Source organism: Vipera berus (assembly GCF_964194415.1).
Source record: "Vipera berus genome assembly, chromosome: 5".
In the NCBI taxonomy this organism is placed as follows: Eukaryota; Metazoa; Chordata; class Lepidosauria; order Squamata; family Viperidae; genus Vipera; species Vipera berus.
The window spans coordinates 13,046,140-13,063,727 of record NC_138207.1 but is presented as its reverse complement, the minus strand read 5'-3'; the positions used below and the strand labels follow the sequence as shown (position 1 = coordinate 13,063,727).

At 43.5% G+C, this 17,588-nt stretch overlaps 1 protein-coding gene across 2 annotated transcripts in view; it reads right to left on the bottom strand.

The window, feature by feature from the left end:
* Positions 1 to 17,371, bottom strand: part of TBL1XR1 (TBL1X/Y related 1) — a 239,898-nt gene extending 222,527 nt beyond the window's left edge. For both annotated transcript variants that reach the window (XM_081328269.1, XM_081328270.1), the window contains exon 1: positions 17,132 to 17,371. The gene's annotated coding sequence lies outside the window, so the exon portion shown is untranslated. The remainder of the gene's footprint in view (positions 1 to 17,131) is intronic.
* Positions 17,372 to 17,588: the final 217 nt, after the last annotated feature.

Here is a 17,588-nt window from a genome sequence, read left to right as displayed (position 1 = left end):
TTCTATTCTATTCTATTCTATTCTATTCTTATTACCATTTTCTATTCTATTCTATTCTATTCTATTCTATTCTATTCTATTCTATTCTATTCTATTCTATTCACTTTCTATATTTCTATTCTATTCTATTCTATTCTATTCTATTCTGTTCTGTTCTGTTCTACGTTCTGTTCCAATCCATTCCATATTTTCTATTCCATTCTGTTCCACTGTCAGAGCCCATCGGAGGCAACCCAGTCAGCCCACACAGGAGTTACACTAAGGCTACGCAGCCTCTCCTCTCAACCTGAACCCCTCCTTACCTTTCCTTTTATCTGCATCGTATTTTTAACTGCCGGCTCTGCCCAGCCCTATTTTGTCCTTGAGCACTCGTGAGCTCATCAAGAACAGAAGGTAACCGTGGGGGCAAAGGCAGGGCAAGATCTGCAAGATCCCCATTTGCATTTGACTTTGCCATCCCATCTGGTTCGCCCCTGTGGGTAGGAGTGAGGATGGGGAGAAACAGCAAGACCGGCTGGGGTGGGGTGGGTTAATCACTAAACCTTCCAGTGTTTAACCAAAGCAGCTTTTGCATTTGTCAAGCTCTGCTAGCAGGGCACTGGACGGGCCTGGCGGAGCTGCTGAAGGTGAACGGGAGAAGGTGAGTCTTCGCCGAGAAAATCTCAGCGCCCATTTTCTCGGCGAAGACTTCTTTCGGGGGATGCAGCTTCTGCCGCCCCTTTCTGTCAGCTGCCCAGCTGAGAGAAGGGGGTGACAGAGGCGGGATCCCCCGAAACAAGTCTCCGCTGAGACGAGAGAACAAGGCGTTTCTCTCTTCCCCCCCCCCGCTTTTGCCGCTTGTGTGTGTGTGGGGGGGGGGCAGTCAAGCGTTGTTTCCCTCCTCGTGTGTGTGTGTGTGTGTGTGTGTGTGTGTGTGTGTGGCAGTCAAGCGTTGTTTCCACGTGGGCCCCGGGCTGCGCCCCCGGCGACTCCGCTCCCTCCCCTCCCCTCCGGGCTTCTCTCCGCCCGTTTCTCAAGAGAAGCCCCCTGATTCAGCAAAATTGTGGGGGGGAGGGAAAGGAGGGAAGCGCAGAGAGCCAGGCAAATGGGAAGAAGGCTCAGGAGCTTCAGCCTTGCCTCAAGGACAGCGGAGTCTTCTCCGCAGCAGCCGCGTCCCCGCCCCCTTCTAAGCCGATGCCCCCCACTCCGATCCCCAATTCTCCCTTGCCATCAACAAAGCAGCTAGGGAGGCCTGGGGGGCGCAAAGAGACGCACCCCTTCCACCCCCAAATTCACTCCCCAGCGCGCCTGGAGCTGCCCAAAGCCGGGAGTAAACGGAAGAACTGGAGACGGTTCGCTCCCGCGGCCTCGAAAGCGACCCGCGTAATTCTGCCCCGCCGCCCAAGCTCGTCCGCTCGTTCCTCCGTCAGCCCCCACCCCACCCCCGCGCCCCGCTCTTCTTCTTCTTCTCCCCTCGAACTTGGCAGCGACGCCGGGAAAGCCGATGGGGAGTTTGGGGCCAACGTGCTGGGAGAAGGCAGGAAAAACCGCGGCGAGGCTGGGGAGAGAGATGAGGGTTTTTTTTACCTCTCGGGCTGCTGTCCGAGAAATACGGCGGGGCCATCGGAGTCACATTGCCCGAACTGGGCGCTGACAGCAGCGGGGACCGTTCATCCACCCCGTCAGCAGCCATGACTCGGGCACTAAGCGGGAGCGAAGGGAAGGGACCGGCTTCCTTTCAGCCCCGCTGCGCCAGTGTGCGCGTCGCCAGGCGGCGGAGAGCGGGGGAGGGAAGGCGCCGGGCGGAGCGCTGCCCAAAGGGGAGGGAGGCGGAAAGGCCTGCGAGCGGCGGCTGGCTGTGGTGTTGGGGCGGCGCGGGCGAGGCAGCGGGCGAGCGATGGGGGGGAAGCGGCGGCTGGCGGTGAGTTGGTACGAGTTCGGGGCTGCGCGGGCGAGCGAGCGATGGGGGGAAGCGGCGGCTGGCGGTGAGTTGGGGTGAGTTCGGGGCTGCGCGGGCGAGCGATGGGGGGGAAGCGGCGGCTGGCGGTGAGTTGGGGTGAGTTCGGGGCTGCGCGGGCGAGCGAGCGATGGGGGGGGAAGCGGCGGCTGGCGGTGAGTTGGGGTGAGTTCGGGGCTGCGCGGGCGAGCGAGCGATGGGGGGGAAGCGGCGGCTGGCGGTGAGTTGGGGCGAGTTCGGGGCTGCACGGGCGAGCGAGCGATGGGGGGGAAGCGGCGGCTGGCGGTGAGTTGGGGTGAGTTTGGGGCTGCGCGGGCGAGCGAGCGATGGGGGGGAAGCGGCGGCTGGCGGTGAGTTGGGGCGAGTTCGGGGCTGCGCGGGCGAGCGAGCGATGGGGGGGAAGCGGCGGCTGGCTGTGGCTTCGGGGCAACGCTGAGCTGCGCGGCCGCCCTCCCGCCCTGCCTGCCCCCTGGCCGGTGCCTTCGCCCCGCAAGCCCCCCCGACTTGCCCGGAGGAAGCGGCGGCGGCGCGGCGCTGCGGGCCGGGAAGCGTGGCGGGGGCTGCCCCTCCTGCCGAGGAGCCGAGCCCGGCGGCATGTGTGTGTGTGTGTGTGTGTGTGTGTGTGTGTGTGTGTGTGTGTGTGTCAGACCCGCAGGAATGGCTAGTAAAGGTGGCGGCAGTCCGGCATTTGCGTTTCTCTGTGTGTCAAGCCCCGTGGGCTCGACACACAGGAAGGGGGGGAATGCCGGAATGCCGCTTCCCTACCAGCCATTCCCGTGGGTCTGACACACACACGCACGCACGAGGGGGAGAAACAACGCTGGACTGCCGCCAGCTCTGCAAGGCTCTGCCGCTCCCTTCTCTCAGCAGCCTGTTCCGAACGAAGGGACAGTTCTTTTTTTTTTTGTTCACTGGAGTATAAGCCGAAGTGGAGTTTTTCAGCCCAAAAAGTGGGCTGAAAAATTCGGCTTATACTCAAGTATATACGGTAATTAAGTTTTAGATTACTAGTTACATTCATGTAGCATGCTAAACATAACTGCTTTTAACTTTAGTTTATTGTGAGCTGGTGTGCAATTAGAGGATTGAATTTGATGTGTTGGATCATCAATTCCACAGAGAAGGTATAAAATTTTAGCTGAGTTTATTTACTCTAGTCACTGATAATTTTTGAGTTGCAATCTGCCATTAGCCAGAGAGATGAAGCCCACAGAAATTCTAAATAAATTTATCTATGAGTCCGTGAAAAATAATGGAAGATACTGCACACATTTCCCCATAGAATATACAGTAATTTCTGCTTTTAGATAGTTCTTTAAAGAAAGCATTGAAAGATGACTGCTGTAATAAACAAAGTAAGTGAAGCAGCAGGAAGGACTCATCCTTTGTATTTGGTCCCATCTTATTCTCACAAAGGAATAATGTCCAACTCTGACAAAAGAGGTGAGGTCACCAACAAGTGATAAAAAGAATTTTCTGGAAGAAATAAAAAGAATAAATTAAGCCTCTCTCACACAAAAAAGCAGAGGCTGCTATAAACTGATAACTGAAGTTCAGAGTAGGAGGCCAAAAATATTGAAAAAATGTTGTTTCTATAGTATTAATTTATATTCTTCTACTGTATTTCCTCCCAAAGGTTTAAGCTAACATACCAATTCCAACACTTCAAATCATATACTAATTATATCTGTTTATTAGACTAATATTTTATTAGAACCTAAAGAGATACCTTTTCAATTGTACACCTCTATTTGATTAATCAAAAATAAATGAGGCTTCATAGTTATATGAGGATCCCTATTTTAAATGTTATAAATCTAAAATATTTATTTAGCATTACAAAAGGTCAACCACAAAAAAACTACATCCAATTGGATGTCAGGCATATGGAGTATCAAATACACAACTTAACAATATTACAAGCCAATGTTATCAAGAAACAAATGAGTCTGCTGGCTCATGCCAATAGTGCATTGAATCCAGCATTTTGTAACACAGAGTAGCTGGCCAAATAAATCCAGAACCAAGCATACATAGAAAGATGGTGATGATCCTTTTTGTTGATTTTTAAGAAGAGCCTTCTCTGTGGGAGCACCAGCCCTGTGGAACCAGCTCCCCCCTGAGCTTTGGATGGCCCAAGATCTCTGGTCCTTTCGCCGCGGCCTCAAAACACTCCTTTTCCACCTGGCTGACCTGGACTGACACGGATTTTAATTATGTTTACAATTTTAACTCTAATCTTTAATTTATTTCAATTTTAAATTTTAATTTACTGTACAGAGACATTTAATTTTTGTTGTTGTTAGCCGCCCTGAGTCCCTCGGGAGATAGGGCGGGATATAAGTCCCATTAATAAATAAATAAATAAAATATTTAGGGTGTGTGTGCCTGCAATTTCAAAGATATGAACCAGCTATTGTAATTAAAAGTCATTAATACCCCAACCTCCATAAATTTGCCAATCTCCTCTAAAAATTGGTGGCCATCTTCAGATCTACTGGCTGTAAATTTCTAGAAGATGATGATTTTGATGATGATGATATCCATTTAGTCATGTCCAACTCTTGGTAATTCTATGGACCAGGTCTCTCCACATCTTCCAATCTTGCACTGTTTCTTTGTTGTTCTATGCCAGGGGTGTCAAACTCCATTTCATTGAGGGCCACATCAGCATTGTGGTTGCCCTCGGGAAGCCGGGTGGGTGTGGCTAGGATGGGTGTGGCCTACTGGGTGGGTGTGGCTAGAATGGGCGTGGCCTACTGGGTGGGTGTGGCCAGCTTGACATTACTTGCTTCAGGGGTTCCTGGGTAGGACTGGGGCAGATCTGAGGGTCTCCGGCAGAGGAGGATGGGACTGGGGCGAGTGCCGGGTCATGGTCCCTCCCACCCTCTCTCCCTTCCATTCTGTTTGTTCTTTCCTTCCTCCCTCCCTCCATTCCTTCCTTCTTCCCTTCCTTCCTCTGTTCCTTCCTTCTTCCCTCCCACTCTCCATTCCTTCCTCCCTCCCTTTTTCCCTCCCTCCCTCCCTTCCTTTGCCTTCTCATCTCTTTCCTTCCCCCACACTCAGGAAGGGGTGATGGGAGGGGGAGGGATTGCCAGCAGTAATATGCTGCTGTTGGCCATTCCTATACTATGTGGGTGGGTGGGGACGGTCCTGTTGAAAGGGAGGCCTAGTTGCTGCAAGGCTGGAGGTGCTGGTGGGGGGGTAGGAAGTTTATTCTCTGGAGAGACACTAAAAAACCTTTTTGCCTTCCTACCTCGTTCTCCCTCCTTCTGGCTTGTCTCTCCGGAAAAGAGAAACTAAAATCTTCTTCCCCCAATCTCCTCTTCCCCTTTAAAAATCCCTCCCCAAGAGCCCCACCCCACCCCCAGCCACCGCGGAGGCCTCTGGAGCTCCCGACCTCTCTACCAAAACATCAGAGCTCTGGCAAAGCCTCCCAGCCAGCACCGATCCCCCCCCAATTACCCTCTCCGCTATGCTTCCTTAATTCTCTCCTTCTCATCTCTTTCCTTCCTCCACGCTCAGGAAGGGGTGATGGGAGGGGGAGAGATTGCCAGCGCTGCCATGTTGCTGCCAGTCTTGTTATCCCGCATGGGGGGAGTCTGTCCCAGTCAAAGGAAAGCCTCATGGTTGCAAGTGCTGGTGGGGGTGGGGTTTGGTGCTGATCTACAAACTGGTTGCGTCCATCAAAGCCAGAATGCACTCAGCCTAAGATCCATTGGAATCAGCAAAGAGCTGCCTTGCCACCTCTGCCCCACCCCACCCCCGAGTGTGCGCACAGCCGATGGCCAGCACCGGCATCCTGGCGTGACATGCGTGACAAGACAGCCAGCAGGGACACTGGACTCTGCTTGCGCGCGCATGCAGGGGACGGGGCTGCCCCATGGATTTAACGCTGAGCGTGTTCTGGCTTTGATGGATGCAACCAGGTTGTAGATCAGCGCCTGGTAGGCCTGGGCCGGGCGGAGGTGCAGCGGGCCAGTCCTTCGCTCTTTTCAGAGCAGGTCCCCGGGCCGGATGGAACCACATCAGACCGCATCCGGCCCACGGGCCTTGTGTTTGACATGTCTGCTCTATAATGTCCAAATTTAACTAATTTCTACATAATGTATAAGTGCAGTGACCAGAAATGGATATAGCTTTCAGTTCTTGCTTTGATGATTCCTAACATGGAGTCAGCTGTTTTCCTGTTTTGCATTGCACAATAGGATAATATTTTTCACAATGGATGAATATTTTAACCATTCATTTTGACTTCTATATGCCTTCTCAAGTCAATCTTTCCACATTTAGACCCCTTTTAAAATTTATATTTGAAGCTTGGATATTTTGTTCTTGATTACGCTCCAATCTACATATTTTTTGCAAAGTTCTGAATTGAATTTCTGTGTCCAATCAGCAAAACCTGCATTTTTTAATGTAATCATGTTCACTGGCATACAAATTAAACCAAAATGTAGATCTACAGGAAGATCTCAGGGAACATTATACATTTTGAATTCAAAGCAAATACAGGTAGTTCTCGACTTACGACCAGAACTCGGACTGGTATTTCTCTCTTGAGTCACTGCAAATCATAAAGCGAGCCATCACATGACTGGACCCAATTTTACTACCATTTTTACCACAATTGTTAAGGGGAATCACGGTTAAGTGAATCATGTAAGAGAATAGGCTCCTAAACCGACTGCCTGTTGGAAGCCAACTGGGACGTCACAAATTACAGTCATGTCACTGCAAGATGAGAGCCAATTGCCAAGTACTTTAATTGTGATCATGTGACTGCAAAAGTAGTGCAACGGCTGTAATTTAGAGAATGGGTCATCGGTTTTTATGAGGTCACCGTAACTGAACCGTAGTTGAATGGATTTAAGTAGAGAACTACCTTTATAGACTACCCATCTGTGATTCAACCCCTTTTCTATAAAATTTCTTCTCCAGAACACTGGTTAAAACTTTTGTGTATAAAAACAAAAAATCCTATTTACTGGACTCTAAATATTGCTAAGGTAAAATCTATATAAATGTATAAATATCCTTCTTCTCTAGAGTGTTCAAAATAGCTCATATGAACATTCTTTTGGCTTATTATTTATGTCCATTATCATATATCAGACTACATAAAAGCATAAAAAAGGACTAAGCTAAATGAATTTACATCTTTCAAATTATATTTCCACACACAAGTGTTACATTTTCAGATACAAAGAGAACAGAAAAAAATGGCTTGTATCTCCTTTTCCTCCATTCAGTTCACAATGATTTTGAAGAACAAATAGAACAGTTATATCAATCCTTACCTAACCATGAAAAAAATTACTAATATATAATGGATTCAGTTTAGGGACTAACTGTACTGCCAAGCCTCATTTTTTCAAATATCAGGTCAATGTGTTTCCCAAATTACTGCTCACTGGTTTCCAAAGCATTCAAAGTAGCTTAAATAATAATTATCAATTGAGGGAATAATGGAAGCATTCAAGATAAGGATTCTTTTAGGTACTCAAAAAGATTTTGGAGATTTTGTTTTATTTTTTATTTTTTTAAGCAAAGGGGAATATCCTTAACAAGAAACTGCTCAGCAGACTTCTTCCTGATGTAAAAATCTTTTTGCAGAATTAAATACCCTAGTTCCAGTTACCTAATACTTTCTGTAAACATCTAGTATGCTAATAAAAAGAAGGCAATGGACTGTTCAGTGAGGATACATAAAACAATAGTTACACAATGATCAGGCAGCAATTACTTAATTTCACAAACACCAACCAATCATTTTTTGGAAACCATGACCTCTCTCTGCCTTGATTTGGCAAGACACAAATTTCCTTCAAAAGAGAAGCTAAGGAATTAAAATGCCAAATCTTGCCAAATAAAGGGGAAAATTAAATGGACCAAATAAAAATTACATGTCAAACTTATGTGCTTAATGTTTAGAAGTTTTGAGATTAGGAGGTGAACTAGATAAGGAGTAAATACTTTAAGGAAAATAAAATTATTCATTGCTCAGATGAATTGAGAAACAGCTGGTCAGCTGTTAAATCCTGCTGAAACAGACTTTTTCTGTCAAGAGAAGTCCCACATTTCAGAAATAATGTGTTGCATTATAGAAAAAGTCCCGAATTCTAATCACAATTTAATTCTGACCACTTATTGTACTAAAACATGACATGGTCTGTTGGTTTAGCATTATTAAACCATGACTTAATGCAATGGGAGAATCATGAGACACTTTTATTACACAGATACTAAGCACTGGGCCAGTTTCAAATAATTTGATTTTGTAAACTATAATACTGATCCTGTCCATGAAGCAACACAAACCCTTATAGCAGGGGTGTCAAACTCAATTTCATTGAGGGCCGCATCAGCATTGCAATTGCCCTCAGGGGGCTGGGTGGGTATGGCCTGGGTGGGCGTGGCTTACTGGGTGGGCGTGGCTAGAGTGCATATGACCTACTAGGTGGGCGTGGCCAGCTCTGCATCGTTCACATCAAGGGTGCCTATGGGGGCCTGGGCAGGAGTGGGACAGATCTGAGGGTCTCTGGCAGAAGGAGGGTCTCTGGGCCAGGGCCAAGGCAGTGGGGGCCGTTCCCTCAGTTTCCAGGATGGCTTCACGGGCCGCATGAAACCACTTCGCGGGCCGGATCCGGCCCCCGGGCCTTGTGTTTGACATGTCTGCCTTATAGTTTGCAAGAAAAAAAAATTGCTAAACTGCATCCCAACCTCTAACCTCAAAAACTGTGATTACTTACAAGCAGGGCTTTTTTTGTCATAGAATGCCCAGAATGGAGTTCCGGCACCTTTTTTGGATGGAACCTTGTAGGGTAGGCAAGGCGGGTTTGTATGACGTGTGTGACTTCCGGCACTTTTTACAAAAAAAGCACTGCTTACAAGTAAAAGGTCCATCGTGCCTCAACATTTCGCCCACTCAGTTTTAAAACCACTTTTTCTAAAGAAAATGACTATATATTTTTTCCCAAAAGTCACATGCAGTAAAATATAGGTAGTCCTCAACTTAACAACTACCATTGAGCCCAGATTTCTGTTGCTGAGAAGGTTAAGTGGATTTTGCTCCATTTTATGATCTTTCTCGACATAGTTTAAGAGAATTACTGCAGTTGCAAGGTTAGTAACATGGATGTTAACTGAATCTGGCTTCCATATTTACTTTGCTTGTCAGATCGCAAAAGGTGATCATGTGACCCTGGGACACTGTGACCATCATAAATATATGAGTCAGTTGCCAAGTGTCTGAATTTCGGTCATGTGACCATGTGGATGCTGCAACGGTTGTGTGAAAAATGGTCATAAATCACTTTTTTCTGTGCCATTGTAACTTTAAACAGTCACTAAATGAAGTGTTGTAATGGAGAACTAGGGACGCGGTGGCTCAGTGGGTTAAGACGCTGAGCTTGTCAATCAGAAGGTCGGCAGTTTGGCGGGTCGAATCCCAAGTGCCGCGTAACAGAGTGAGCGCCTGTTACTCGTCCCAGCTTCTGCCAACCTAGCAGTTTGAAAGCACGTAAAAATGCAAGTAGAAAAATAGGGACCACTACGGTGGGAAGGTAACAGCGTTCCGTGCGCCTTTGGCGTCTAGTCATGCCGGCCACATGACCACGGAGATGTCCTTGGACAAGAGCTGGCTCTTCGGCTTTGAAATAGAGATGAGCACCGGCCCCTAGAGTCGGAAACGACTAGCACGCATGTGCGGGGGAACCTTTACCTTTACCTTTACTGGAGAACTACCTGTAGTGAAGCCCAATCTGCCACTTTAAAAAAGATGCTACTTAGAAACTGCACATTTGTGCTTAAAATCTACAATTGATGCCTGATAAAAAATAAAAAATTATCTGCAAAATTGTTGAATTTTCTGTCATGCTTGTTCTTCTTCCTAGGAAATGTTATGATAGAATTAGTTTTTATTTTAATAAAAAGCTATTATTGTGCCACTTTGCATGTAATTCGTGGAAAAAGTGGGATGAATTAGAATTGCTTATTAAAATTCATGAAGGCGGCTAAAATTTAAAAACATCACTTGCAAGGTTACTCAATGCAGATGCCAAAATATATTTTGCATCATCCACACCATTATGTTTATTCTGATCCTTGCTTTATTTATGAATCACCTTTTTTCTAAGTAGCCAAGTGTTAGGCAAAGATAAATTTTCAAAGAAAAAAACAACTGCATATTTCCAGAAGACTGAAATAAAATTTTAACTATTAAATCATTATATTTGGCTTCCTAAATGGAGAAAAATGTGTAATGTTTTTCCTTAATTGTACTGCCATTAGTGAAAAGGCCCTGCCCTTATTTCATAACACAACAGCAAAATAGCTAACTGACTGTGTTTATTTATATATCCCCTGCAACTACTGTCTGATAACAAACGAACAGCAAATTGTAGTGCCAACATAGGCTTAATTCAGTTTTTTTTATCTAAAATAATATATCAAGGTAAGGATTCTGCACAAATGTAGTCTTTTTTTTTTTAAAAAAAGGATGCTCTTTTCTTGCAAGTAAAATATGAGAGTTCATTAAAAAGTAAGTCGAAATATGTACACACTGATTTTTACTTGCAATCCTCCATACTCTGCCAGGATTCTCAATAGTCAATAAGCCTGGATTTTTTCCCCTTTTATGACCCTTTATTCCCTTTCTTTCAGGGTGTATTCTGGTCAACTGACTGGAGCTGAGCATTTATTGGCTGGATGCCTTTCCTGATGCCTACACAGAGTTCACAGCAGATATTTTCTCTTTGTGCCCTTGATAGAGAAGCAAGTGCCACTGCCTAGGATCGAACTCTTAACCTTCCGAATGGGAGGCGAGCGTCTTCACCTTTAGGCCACCATGCCACTCAGTCAATAAGCCTAGATAACATTCACCATACAGCTAATTCTCATTTAGCAATTCAGAGGTGGGCAATTCAATCATCAATTAAAGCAGTCAAGTAAGTCACAACTGCAACCATGACTATACTCTCATTTCAGCTTTGCTTTGTTTAAAGACCTGAAAAGGTTGTAAAAGCAAGAAATGGTCATAAAAGTTATTTTATCACCTTCATACTGCAGAAACTAAACAAGGCAGTCATTCAATGAGGAATTTCTGTAATTATAATACATTAAAAATCTCCAACAAAAAATACCATTCCCATTTGACTTAGATTGTTGACTGAACTGAAACATGGTTATAGACCGCCACTTATGCTTTCCATGTTGCGCGAACTTGCCATTTGTGACTCAGCCAAACTTTTAAACAATGGCTTAGCATTAGTCCAAATGAGTCAGAATGCCTGAGTTTGCACAGCCTGCCTAGGTGTGATTTGCTTATCTTGAATAAACAATTGGCTGGGTTCAGACATAACAGCTAAAATATTTTTTTGCAAAATACTCTAGGAAATGCATTTAATATTCTTTTTCTCCCTGGTATAGAAGCTTGCAGGCCATCCATCCTAAGTTCACACAACATACGGAGCCAAAACACATTTCAGCTTAACATGAACCTAGCACTATTTTTTATGAGTTCTCCTAATTATCACTTGAGGTAAAATTACAGGAATTCCTGCAGTCCCACAAGCTAAATTCTAAAGCATTTTGCGTTTGGACTTATATCACTTTAGCATTTCAAAGAATCAAACAAACATTCATTGTTACTGTAATCTGAAAAACTACTAGCTTCTGAAATAACTGTCAAATAACCAAGGGGTTAAAGCATGTCATGAAAGCAGAGTCACCTGATGTTCAAGCTAACTTCCCTCTGACAGGTCCTCAACTTTTTCGTTACAAGCAATTCAGATGGGAATGAAGACATTCATCTGAATCAAACAGCTATCAAAACAAGCCTATTAATAGTTTCCTTACCTCCACCTACCCTTAGAAGGAAGTAGCAAATGTATCCAGGTGCTCTCAATTATTATGTGGGATAGAAGTCCTGGCATTTCCTGGTTGGTAAAGCATCTCTATGAATTCGACTTTTATAGATTCAGCTTTAACATCTAACTTGTGTTGAATTAATAGGAAGCACATAAATTTAGGTGCTGTAAAGCAGGCATGTCAAACTCGCAATGTCACGTGACGTTGTGCAACATATTGCAACTTTTCCCCCATTGCTGGCAATAGGGTGGGCGCGGTTTTAGTATGATGCATCCGGCCTGCGGGCCAGCAGTGTGACATGCCTTCTGTAAAGCAAAGACATGTTGAATGGTCCTTGAAACTTTTAAGTAATGGGGCATAAATCTGGGGAAAAATATATAACAAATTTCTTTTTTTCTGGGATTGAATTCACATATCAAGTTAAATTATGGTCTGCAAATTAAGCCACAGCTTAATCCACGTAACACAACATGCCAAGATGTAAGATTAAGATGTTTTGTACCCACATTCTTGTCATGTTAAAATGACAATTTAAGCTTCAAAAAAATCACTTAACAAATGAGTAGCCTATGATCATTTTAAAGTTTCTCTCTTATAACAGAGATTTAGGAATCACTTCAACCTCCAAATTCCAAATTGCCAGAATTTGTATTCTACAATATAGTTAATGCATATTCACAACTTCAAAAAAAAAATCCAAAATGGTGGCCAATCTATTTGTTAAGCAGCTGCATATATACCGGTAGAAACAAGTAAAATGGCATGTGTACACTTGTTAACCAAGGTCTTTAGCATGCCATGCAAATGCAGCCTACGCTATGGGAACTCAATGAATGTCATTTGGAAACTATGATTTACAGTACTGCTTTGTGTAAGGTAGAAAACTAACCAACAAGCCATATGCTAGCATAATGTGCAAACCCAAAATAGAAGTTAAGTTTTCTTTAGTGGATAGGGTTTAAATCCAATAAATAATTAACTCCAGTTCTATTCTAAGTATAATGTCTTACACAAGAAAGCCTTTTATTTTTTTCAATTTTTATATTTTTACCTTGTTATAACCAGCTTTTAAAAAGGAAGCTTATGAACACTAAGGTTTTTTTTTACTATACTGTTACATCACAATGGAAGCCACATCTGTTTTTACTCAGTCCTTAACCCAGTTAACTGAACCAGGTCATTTTCTGGGTTCATGCTACTCAATCACACATTAACCAAATAAGCTAAAGCTGCACAATACACTGAGTTACCAAAACAAACAAGCCACACTTGGTGTGCAAAGATATCTGCCAGTTCTTTATGTGACCTTGCTAGGTGAACACAGTCAAAACTGGTTGGATATGAAGGTGCCTAAGGTACACATAAAAATATTGTCTGTAGTATCTCCTAAGAGCAGCATGCTGAAATGTGTGTCCAAAACAGCCAAGACCACAGTCTATCATTGCAATAAAAATTCCCTCTTTTATGCAGGATGCTGTAAAAACCTACAAGATGGTAGTCATGCCATTGTATGACCACCATCTTGTACATTTTGACTTTCTCCGTCCTAATCTCAAATACATCCTACTTCTCTACAAGAATTATTATTTAACCAATCTGTTCATTTTCTTGGTTAAATGTTGGGCTATAATTCCTTTAGTTGCCACCCAACCCAACCAATGGAACATTAGAAATAAATTATGAGAGTTGTAACTCAGAACACTTGGATATTATCAGAAAAGTTATATTTCACTTTCACAGCTTATAGCTAATGACAGACATTCCCCATAAGTGGGTCAATTATTTAAAAATATTCAAATACTTTCATCTCTCACCCACAAGAATTTTACAAGAATCACAACTGCACCTACTGAAGCATAGGTGTGAAAATCTTCCATAAAGGAAGACCCATAATCCGCCATCTTTGTCCATGATTACATACCTTAAACCTCTCTCTAGTTGTCTAGAATTATCCTATGAGTAAAGAACAATGAAGATGTTGGTCAACAATATATTTTGTAATTGTAAAATATGTAAGTTCATTGTAAATAATAGGAAGAATTCCTCTTTTTTTCCCTTCATAAATGTACCGCCATTAAGGTTTCCAAGAATATCTTGGTTAGTAAAAAAAAAATCTCCATTTTTTAAATGTGAAAATTTATTATTTTTATTAAATTTGTTTGCCACCCATCTCGCCACAAAGCGACTCTGTATAGTATGTATGGTTTACCACTGGCCACTAAACCATATCCATGAAGCACCACAAAGCTTCATTTTTCCTGAAAGAGCAAGGTTTCTAAGTGGGCTTGTTTCCTTTGCAAAATACTAAATTACAAGAAAATCAATAGAAATATCAACATACAGGTTCACCCATAACACTTAATCCTATGCCTATTGTTCCATTCAGTTGGTCATGATTTATAAAGCCTGTGTGTTATACCGTAGTAACATGTTTTGGGAAGTCAGCCAACTCAGTTTCAGGCCAAAACATGGTTTAACCAAGCATAGTTATAGCATTAATGGATGGTCCAAGTCTCTATGACCATATGCAGTCCTCGACTTACAACCACAACTGAGCCCAAATTTTCTGTTGCTAAGCAAGGAAATTGACTTTTGTCCCATTTTACAACCTTTTTGCCACAGTTCAGCAAATTACCACAGTTGTTAGGTGAATCACAATCATTAAGTGAATCTGGCTTCTCCCATTGACTTTGCTTATCAGAAGCCAGTTGGGAAGATTACAAAATGGTGATCACATAGCCCCAGGTCAGTGCAATCACCATAAATTCATGACAGTTGCCTGAATTTTGATCACGTGACCAAGAGGATATTACAAAAATCATAAGCATGAAAACCAGTCATAAGTCACATTTTTTCAGTGCTATTGTAACTTCAGTCACTAAACTAATGGTTGTAAAATCAAGAGCTTCTTGTAAAGTTCAATGATTTTTCAAAAAATTGCAACATCTATAAGATACAATGAGATCTGTCTAAAGACCAACATGCTATTTGTCCATATAGGTTCATCAGATCTTTCCTTCTCAATCATTTCCATATTTAGAGGAGAAAGAAGTTGTGCTGTTTTCCCAGTATTCTTGAATCCCAGCACAAAAGGGCAAAATATGGAATACTTTTATATAGGTGAAAATTTAAAAGCAAGTTTCGCCACTCAGTGAAACCAGTTATGACCCATATACATTTTGGCCTAGTCTTAAAATTTCTGACTGTGGTTTAGTGTGTCAGGCCATCTGAGGAAACTGGATTAATCCAAGCCATGTTCTGGTGAAGCATGGGTACTCAGATCCTGCAAACACATCTAATTTTATCAACAAAACTCCAAGTTTGAGGCCTAGTCCAAATCCACCACACTTTCCCCAAATTTTTGAATGAAATGTCCTTTTAAGAGGAAAGAAAATATCATGTTCGGATGGTAAATAAGTAAGATTACACACCACAAGTTTCTGTATTATTCCTGTTCATGAATCAAAACTGAACTTCTATTTAAGTCTGACTGAAAAAGAAACCCCAAACTACGGTATTGAGGTTAAATAGAATACTTTCTTCCCACTCACTCCTCCTTCAAATCCCAGACTGATAAAAAATGAGATTTCTATAATGCCGTATATAAACGAAATGCAACTCCCTTTACACCAGAAAAAAAAAGGAGGAAGGAAGTGAAGCACATGTAGGAGTCAGAATTGCAGGCAATTCAGGGACACACTTTAATAGACATTTTCTCCAACCACTATATATCAAGCAAAGTTCAGCGTTTGTTTTTAAAACTTCAACGCTCCAGAAAAATGCACAGCCACGTTGTTTTTCTAGTTTGGCTCTCTTTTTCCCCCTGGTTTCCCTTCTTCAGCCATTGGATAATCCTCCTCCTCTTCCACCAAAGATCCAAAAGGATAATAAAGTGAATTACATTTACCATGGCAGGTAGATGATTAACCAGATCCAGTTCTGTACTGCAAATATATCCTCCGCTTTCAAATCATAGCATTTTTTTAAAGAAATTTGCACCGTTCACTGATAAGATCTTGAGACTTTTTACACGTGGACGAGAACCGGGTAAAGCCACCCTGATTTCAAAACTAGGCCTTACAGACGCGTAGCTCTTGAATTTTACACCACTGTTTTCCCAGAGACCAAAGTTCATTCCAGAACTTGACTATTAAGAATACGATTCTGGCCCTGGAACAGTTTTTAAAAAGGTTTTTCTGCTCCGCTTTCCAAAACAGCGTCCACAAAAGCAAATAACAATCATCACAATAATCCCAGAAGACATAGCAATCTAGAGTTTAAAACGGAGGGGAGGGGGAGTGGAAAGAAGCCATCCAAAGCCCCCTTTTACTCTTTATTATTTTGCAAAGACACAGCAAAGACCACGCTAACCTCTCCCCCTCCCCCACCAGTGTGAGTTCACTCTGCCACATTCCTTCCCCTCCCCCACACCTATTGCAAACAACATTTAAGGCGCAAACCTCATCAAGCAAAACTTTCTTTCAACCCACCCTTTAATTACCAATCATAGGGAAAAATAAATAAATTCTACTGACCTTTCTCTTTCTGGGAAAAAGAAAAAAAAAGAAAAACAACCCTGCACGCACGCACACGCAAAACACACTTCCGAACTTGGGTCTATTTTTTTTTTTAAAAAAAGACACCTCTCGGTTGTGTCCCGTTTCCTTCCCAGCAAGAAGAATATTGTATATATATCCGCCGATGCAAAATAAAAACTCTCCTCTGGCCCAAATCTTCTAAAAATAGGCAATCAAGCCAGCTTGCTTCATAATGGCTGCTGGCTTTTGCATTTATTAGTGCAAAGGCTTCTTCTCTTCTCTCTCCCCCCCCCCTTTCCAAAAACGCGATGAATCAACACTTTCCCCTCCCCACCACCAATTTATTATTATTATTTTTAATTAATTAAAAGGTCAGAAGCGGGGGTGGGGGTGAAAATACCTCCAGAAAGATGAGAATTAATTAAAAAAAGAGGTCGAAAAAAATTAAAGTTAAAAGACACTGCCTTCCCAAGGGGGGGGGGAAAGCAATGCTTGTTACACTTCTGCCCCTCCCCCACGCGCTGCTTCCTCCAACTAGCTACAAACACAGGCGCCCCTCCCCCCAACCCTCCCCCCCTTCCCTCAATTCCCTTTCCAGCAACGCCCTCCCTGAACTCCCCCCCCCCATACACAGCCGCGAAATAACCCCTTAAGATACACTTTAGGGGCGCCTGAAATATTTCCTAGGTTGCAACTAGATATTTAACTGCGCAGAGGGACAAGACAAACATGCACACAGGGGAAGGGGGAGGGGGGAAAGAGAGAAACTCTTTTTTTTATTTCTTACCTTGCAATTGATGGCTTAGTATGGCTCTCGGCCCCCCCTCCTTTTGCAATGGAGGCAAAAGAGGAGGAAAAAGCCCCCCACGCTGACACACATAGAGCTATATTTCATGCAGCTTCCTCCTTCTCTTAAGAGGTATAATATATGGGTTTGCAATTGCGGGTGCAGCCCAAAGGGGGAAGGGAGGGAGGGGGGGGGAAAGACTTCAAGTAGCCACCGGGAAAGGGGGGGGCGGGGAAAAAATGCAATGTATTCAATTATGACCCGAGTCTGGGTGAGGGTTTTGTGTGTGTGTGTGTGTTTTAGTGCGTGCGTGTATGTGTGTGAGAGAGCTGGTGCTGCTGGAGGGGGATGGGAAGCGAGAGGCGGTGGGGGGAAATTATAGATTAAGTCCCAAGGAAGGAGGAGGAGGCAATAAAAAAAAGTAATGCTTTATGTATGCGCGCGTATGTGTGTGTGT